This window comes from Mytilus edulis, unplaced genomic scaffold (genome assembly GCF_963676685.1).
Source record: "Mytilus edulis unplaced genomic scaffold, xbMytEdul2.2 SCAFFOLD_1641, whole genome shotgun sequence".
Taxonomy (NCBI): Eukaryota; Metazoa; Mollusca; class Bivalvia; order Mytilida; family Mytilidae; genus Mytilus; species Mytilus edulis.
Genome location: NW_027268239.1, coordinates 14180 through 22627, shown reverse-complemented (window position 1 = coordinate 22627; position 8448 = coordinate 14180). Strand labels below are relative to the sequence as shown.

The 8448-nt window shown below is 31.6% G+C and overlaps 1 long non-coding RNA gene across 1 annotated transcript; it reads left to right on the top strand.

Annotated features, from left to right (window-relative positions):
* Positions 1-1237: 1237 nt before the first annotated feature.
* Positions 1238-7987, top strand: LOC139507099 (uncharacterized). The gene is made up of 4 exons (XR_011660563.1): positions 1238-1319; positions 2704-2728; positions 6005-6070; positions 7346-7987. It is a non-coding gene; the product is annotated as an uncharacterized lncRNA (long non-coding RNA).
* Positions 7988-8448: the final 461 nt, after the last annotated feature.

The following is an 8448-nucleotide window of genomic DNA, read 5'->3' as shown; positions in this document are numbered from 1 at the left end:
GTGTATTTTTAAATTTTATTTTGCAAGATTTAACATGCTATTAATATATTAATATTAATATTAATAAATAACATTAATGTTGTATTGTAAACAAAAACAAAACATTTTTTTTCCGTTTAGAACAAAAAAGAAATTGAAATAGAACTCATTTCAGTCTACTTGCAAATTTTCTTTTCGTACTAGTTCCAGATCCACGATGATTGTTATGTGTGACGTCAAATATTTTTAATATGACCGTCAATATACGTATAGATAGAAACATAGCGTCAATATACTTAATAATAGAAACAAGGCTTCAGATACATGAAAAATTAATTGAAACACGTGATCGCAATATCAGACGAAAACAGGAGAATGCTACAATGCGTATAAAATTATAATCCTGGTACTTTTAATAGCTATTTACACCACTGGGTCGATGCCACTGCTGGTGGACGTTTCGTCCCCGAGGGTATCACCAGTCCAGTAGTCAGCACTTCGGTGTTGACATGAATATCAATTATATGGTCATTTTTATAAATTTTCTGTTTACAAAACTTTGAATTTTCGAAAAACTAAGGAATTTCTTACCCCAGGAGTAGATTACCTTAGCCGTATTTGGCACAACTTTTTGGAATTCTGGGTCCTCAATGCTCTTCAACTTTTTATTTGTTTGGCTTTTTAACTATTTTGATCTGAGAGTCACTGATGAGTCTTATGTAGACGAAACGCGCGTATGGCGTATAAAACTATAATCCTGAGGGGGGCTGGTACTTTTGATAGCTATCTACACCATATGTTATATTTCTGCATATTCAACTCCATAAGATTTATTCAAATGATGCATTTTCATTCTAAGCGGTTATCTCGATGCTTAATAGGATGACTTCTTTTCTAAAAAGCCACGAAATGTTTAAATATTAAAAAGATTTCATTCATTGTGAATTGTTTCTTTTGGATGTTTTTGTAATTAAACCATGATACGAAAAAGCGAATTATGCTAATAAGCCTACTATACAGCTCATACGCCTATTTTCAGTAGAAATTATTTTTGACATAAATTTATTTATTTGCGAGTGTGAACAAACAATTAAACAATTTGTTTTAGTAGTAATTTGTGAAACATCAACATTCACAGATATTACTTTACAAAACGATCTCAACAACCTTAATACGGAAATTTATTAAAAAACCAACTTCGGCGATATAACTTAAATAAAAATCATAGACCACAGTTTAATATGACCTGCTCTGTTTTAATAGGTCCGCTGGATATAATGAGGTGCAGAGAAGTAATCCGGTATTCACAGATTCATATTCTACGTTGCAGTCTAACCCCGGTATGTGCATTTTAAAATACAAAATCATTGTCGTATATTGAGTTCAGGCCATAAAGATTATATGGTCATTTCATCTGCTCAATTCAGTATAAATCAAATATACAGGCATTATGTCAAAACTAGAAAAGCATTACTATAGAGTTATAATGGCATGTGAATATATGAAAACGAATATAATGAAATCGATAAGAAATACAACTGGTCATCTTAAACAGTGATATAATAGCAGCTTAATATGTATTTGATTTGAAATACATCATATTAAAATAAAAGATACATAAACATTTATCAACGATTACATTAGTTATGTTTGATTTATAGTTTTCGAAACCCCATATTCAAGGCGGAAACACATTAAACGACACACATTACACCCGTCACTTTCTGCATGTGCCTGTTGGGAGTCTTTAGCTCAGTAGTTGTCGTTTTTCATGTCTGTCATATTTGGTTTTTGTATGTTTTTCTGTTGTAGAATATGCCGTTAGTTTTCTCAATTGATTGTTCTCGTATTTTTCATGTTGAAGTATTTTATAGCTGACTATTCTGTTTGGGATTTTGTTATTGTTGGAGGGCGCACGGTTGCCTATAATTACATTAACACTTTAATGGATAGTTGTGATTAGCAACCATACCAAATGTCCTTGTTTTAAAACATGGTAAAGTATGGTTTGCAATAAAGGATTACTTGACTGCTCGTAATTGAACATGTGCAATATGTGTTTTATTGATCCCTCACAAATAGCTTGGTTTGAGGATTTCTAGTGCGCAAGTAGCATGTATAGACATTAAATTTAAAACAATATTTTTTACCGCACCTAGTCGATTCTTTTATTTGTTCTGCATAGTCCAGCATTCAATTGTCGTAAAATCGTATACCGTGAGAGAGCTTTGATTGAATTTAAATCAAAATGTTTAACTGCGGCATAAACAGGTGTAAACATATTAAGGTGCGTACATGATTTCACCAGATCAACTTGTTTGTTCACACAAACGCTTTCAGGAAAAACTACGATGTGTCGTCGTCTGAAATCGAATAGACATGTTTCGGCGTTCTGAGATATTTCAATACCATGATAGTCGTCTGATTTGTAATTTTACCGCGATTGTGACATGTTGATTCGCACGGCAACTAAAGTATGTATACATGTGACTATAAAGTCTTAACCTATCGACATACCCTGTCTCGCTCCTTTTGGAGTTTGTGATTCCCTCATGTGTTGATTGTTACCTTCATTTGTCTAAATCAATTGACGAAATTTGAATATCTACCACATGCGATCTCGCCTGTGTAAAGAGTTGTGTCAATAATTTCAAGTGCAATTAGAAAACAGTTAAATAAGCAACATATAGTAACATTAGGGTAATACACTGTTTTCTGTTACAGAATCAAGACCTATACAAGACCCCAGGTAAATTAATGACAATATTTATATTCTACAGCACTCTAATTTCCTAAATTGTTAATACCAAATAGTTTTTTTATGCTAAGATTTTGAAGCCATTTCAGAAATAAGTTTTTACTTGATTAAATTTTTATTGATTGTCTTGAAGTAGAACTTGTAAACTAGAGAGAAAGAATACAAGTCCCTTACATTAAAAAAAAATGAACTCAGCGTAGGATATAACTGTTGCGAGTCTAAAGAAGTGGAAACGTTAAAACCCAACACATAAAAAAGCTAAAAACGGTCAGAATATTTAAAAAGGGTTTTCTAATACTTCAGTTTCTTTATGTATATCTCTTTCATATTCATTTGATAAAATTTACTGTTTGCAATAGCATGAATTGTTCTATATAATAAGAATGTTCTTATCCCGGGCATAAAAACAATGCCGTATTTGGCGAAACCTTTTCAACTTTTTATCTCCAGTGCTGTACAACTTTGTACTTTTTTCTCTTTCGATCTTTTATATCTGGGCGTCACTTGTAAGTCCTGTGTGGACAAGGCGCGTTTTTGGCGTATTGAATTTTAAACCTGAAGCTTTTTGTTATCTATTAATCATGTTTTTCTTTGTCTAATATGTTCTCCTATTTATTTGTATTGTAGTCCTGTAATATTATGTTGTCATTTCAATGTTATATTTAACTTTGCCATTAAAGTGCGAGGTTTGGCATGCCACAAAACCAGGTTCAACCTACCACTTTTATTCCCCTTTAAAAGTATCCTGTACCAAGTCAGGAAGATGGCCATTGTTATATTATTGTTCGTTTCTGTGTGTTGCATTTTAACGTTGAGTCGTTTGTGTTTTCTCTTATTTTTGAGATATTGAGATCAGATGTGACACGGTACTTGTCTATCCCTAATTCATGTATTTGGTTTTCATGTTGTATTTGTTATTCTCGTGGTGTTTTGTCTGATGCTTGGTCCGTTTCTGTGTGTGTTACGTTTCGGTGTTATGTCGTTGTTCTCCTCTTATATTTAATGCGTTTCCCTCGGTTTTAGTTTGTTACCCCGATTTTGTTTTTTGTCCCTGGATTTATGAGTTTTGAACAGCGGTATACTACTGTTGCCTTTATTTTTCTAACATTTTACATTTTAATATTTTGTATGTAGTGTTTCATACAAGTTTTTTTTTCATAATTTGGAGTTAAAATGAATATATATGTGTACATGGTACTTTAATGTGTAACCCCAACCTAAAGGATGGGGAAGTAGGCTGCAATGTTGGTTTTTGGCCGTGTGTCCATCAGGGATGGGGTCGATTTCTTTAAAATGTTATCGATTAAATTACAATTACTTTGCTGATTTAATGTAATCGATTACATTACAATTTCACCTAAATTTAAATATAATTGATTACATTATATTACTGTTCTTCAAAGTAATTATGATTGCTCTAGATCACTTATGATTACATTGTATATTGTACTATGAAAAAATCATATAACTTTTTATCCTCACAAATGACCTAATTTTGGTGATTTTTTTTACATATTAAATTTATTGAATGGTAAGGACCAGTTTAAAAATGTGTTTAATTTAATAACATAGACAAGAGTCTTTCTTTGTGTAAAATATATTACATATTTTCAAAAATGATTTCAAACTGCCCCATTAACATAAAATAGGAACAAAGAATGATAAATCAATTAAGTATAGTTTTGTTGTTTGTTGGGTTATAAATGACACATCCATGTTTTTACAGGTGTTACTAACTACTTCTATTTTTTGGCAAACAATAGGTGAGATTTGGTATTAAAATTAAATTGTCTGAATCGCAATATCAACAACGGTATTAGTAGTTTACTTTCACTATTTATAGAATGTATGAATAATTTCAGTACATATGTACTTGATATATAGGTAGAAAGAACATACATGACATATCAAAATATTTATGGAAATAAAAGTTTATACAAATTGTAAAAATGTTAAAAGTGGGTCAAAATTGAGTAAATTCCATTATTAATTAAATGGGGTCGTTTATGTTGCTCATCAAAGTCAAATGTAAATTAAAATATTTTTTTATTTTGTGCTATTGAATTTCCATGTAGTTTTACCAAAAAATTGGAGTTAATATCAAAAATAGAATGGGACATTTGTGTACTTAGGACACATTCTTGTTTAAGGGAAAGATTTAACTGTGTTTACGTGTTAACGATTTTCTTATCTGGCGGGCAATCTCTCTTGGATATTTTCGAGTTTTCATTTTTTAGTAAGGTACGTTAATTGTTGTTGTTATAGATTTATTACCTTCTGTTTCATGGGATTGTTTGCATTAAGTTTTTATATTTTTCAAATTTTTTATTGCAAATATAGATCCGTTTCTAAGATTTCCATATAAGGATATTTCATGTTTCCGCGATGTCGAAAACACTAAAAAACCGCTATGTCAAAAATTCAAAAACGCAAAATCCTTTCCTTTCTCGTTTTCAACTTCGTGTTTTGTCCTTATTAAAGATGGAGGACAAAAACGCAAAATGGCCTTAACCGGCAACCATGCATAGTGCCATGTTATTGTTTCAGATCTCTAACGCACCAACTGGTTGTTTAATAAAACATTCGTATTATAAACCTAGAACATCATGTTAAAACATTTCTATATGACTACAAAATTGCTTTAAAATAATAGATAAATCCATATTAGGGCAACTTTGCTTGAGGTAGTTTAACACTTAATTTTGCAATAATCTATTAATTTATAAACGAATAATTTACGCGAGGCTTTTCATTTTTTTGTCAACAGATCTGCTACGCAGTCATGTACAAACAAGTATTGTATGACGATATTTTTAATTTAAGTTATATGAAATAAAGATACGTTGAGAAAAATATTCATAAGAGTCTAAAGGGCATCTATTGAAGCCACTATAGGGGACCGTACGGACTAAAACTAAGAGCAATGAGCCAAATTGCACATCACTTAGTCAGCTACATAGATAACAATTCAAACAAATATCCAGCAGCCTGATTATGAAAAACAAATCAAAGAAAAAAAGGCGAGACTTCCACCAACGACAACGACTATAAAACAGTCTTTTTGTGAGAGTTCAAACCATCCCTTACCTTAAACAGAGATGTAAAAAACATACCACAATAGAATTGTAACATGATTTTAATTGGTTAAAACTGTTTTTGGTATGTTTCCAGGATATTTTTTTTGGTTCAAACGATTCCTTTGTTTTTCTTTTCTTTCTTATTTTATGCTAATAATGAAACGCATTGATAATATCTAAATATTAATAGTTGGGATATATATGAAGAATGCGGAATAGCACCTGATGTGAGTACATACGAAAACTTGGAAAACAGGTAGGTACTTATTTGCTTTATAAACACTTATATATATATGTAAGAGACCTTCGGAATGCAGCATAAATAATACTGTGCTTTAGTATAAGACCAACATCGTATCAATATAAATAAAATCAACTTCCTAAGTTTTTCTTGTCTGTGTTTTTTTTAAAATAAAATAGTATCTGGTATACGGTAAATGACCCAGTTATGTCGTCATATCGGACATACAAAAAAGCATTTAACATCTAACATTGGTGCTTATTTAACCGTCGCTGTAAATGCGTAAACTTAAAACTGCAAACAGAAATATTTTTCTCTAGGAAAATTTAAACTTATAATCAGGTATTCACGACCTTTCGATAATATAACCTTTCATATACTTATAAAATGTCTAATATCTGAGTAGTTCATAGTTGTTATAGTGACTTCTGGTTCAAACATGAATTCATTCTACATTTTCTATTAGGAATTCCAAGTACTAAAGTAATCATGACATGCCAATCTAATTAAAATAACACATTATGCACTTCTTGCGTCTAACTGGTTGTTTTGAGTAAAGGGTCTAGTATTGACGAAAGGTGAATCTAGGCTGATATCATATAAGACTCGTATTTTTGATTATTTGTTCAATTATTGGGCAGTTCTCTGGATTTTGTAGCTCAATACATTAAAGCAAAAACATGAATCCGTAATAAACTTTACACAGTCATCTTAAACTATCTAGCCGTCCAATAAAAGTAAAAGTACGAAAACAAGAGATGCAACGAACAATGTATGGGTCATGGGTCAGATAGCCTGACTTTGTACAATCATGTCATTTGGTCATTCAATAAATAAATACGAACTACCCCCATTTTGTCTCGCTAGACCACAATAACAAACATGTATAGTCCAACTTACGACAGGACGACAATACGTTAAAAAATTAATAGATTAATTATATAATTTGGAAATGAGGGTCGAAAAGTGGCCGGACCAGGTAGATACATGTATCTAGATGTGCATGATCATTGAAGTATTCTATCTACTAGGTATAACATTGGAATACTACAATGGCTAAACATTTGTATCTTGACTACATTTAATTTCGATTTATACAATGTATTATTCGCGTTTTTTATCCCGTCATAATATACATGTACATGTATATACTTCATGTTCTTTTGAAAATACCATACTATGAATATACTGATCAATATAATAGTATTTATAGAGATAACATTTAACTAATTTCGAAGAATCTATAAAGCTAGTAGTTTTGACTGACGTTATATGTACACATATTTTTAGGTCATGAAAAGAAGAGCCAGTGGATGTATGCCGTATAGATTTGATCGTTTGCTAGAATTTTTAATTTCAATTTTTACGTATATTTTTGTTCATGCTATTATCTTGTCAATTTTCAATATAAATAATGTATTTTTTGTTCTTTGTGATATATTTAGTGGTATTAAATTTTTTCATAAAAATATTTATTTCTCAAAGGTGTAGCTACTATTATTAGAAAAACAATCAATAAAAAAAATAATGAAATAAAATTGATAAGATAGTCTTAAGCTTGGACATACAATCTTTAGAGACCAAAAACAATGTTCCATACACTGTTTGTAAGGATAGACTTGTTCCGGGAATGTGAACGATTTCTATTATCGCGTTGGTAATTCACACTGAATATGTTTGTTTGGATGTCTGATCCATAGTAACACTAATATCGAGGGGAAATTGACATGATATGAATACACCTTATTGCTATTTGTCCGCTATTTAACTGTCCATCACAAATGTTCCCGTAAAATTGTGACGTCACAATAAAGAATATCTGACGCCACAATAGAAAAGTGATTGAAATATGACGTCGAAAGTTCAAGCGGCGAAGATTCTCGACGCACATATTTCTAAAAGCGATAAGGCAGCAACCATTTGATTTTCTGGGGGGGGGGGGGGTGGGGGGGGGGGGGGGGGGCTATGGTTTTTTTTTTCTGTGCAAACTTTTTTTCTCGCCTTCGGCGAAGAACAATTTATTTTTTTAGCGACAAACCGAAAACAATTTTTTTTCTTTCAATTTTAGCATTACATATAGTGGCAGCTGAGGATGAAACAAACATTTTTTTTTCTCAGGGTCCAAAACAAATTATTTTTTTCACCAAAACCTGGAAACAAACTTTTTTTTCCAGAAAAAAACATAGCCCCCCCCCCCCCCCCCCCCCCCCCCCCCCAGAAAATCAAATGGTTGCTGCCTAAGGTGTATATCCGATATGCTTACCGGTGTTATTTTAGAACAATGCAGAAACAGGATAATAGATTGGTCCAATCATATGAACACTAGTGGGGATTTGAAACAGTTAGTATGTGCATTTGTAAATATTCAAGTATGATCAGATCAGATCATATGT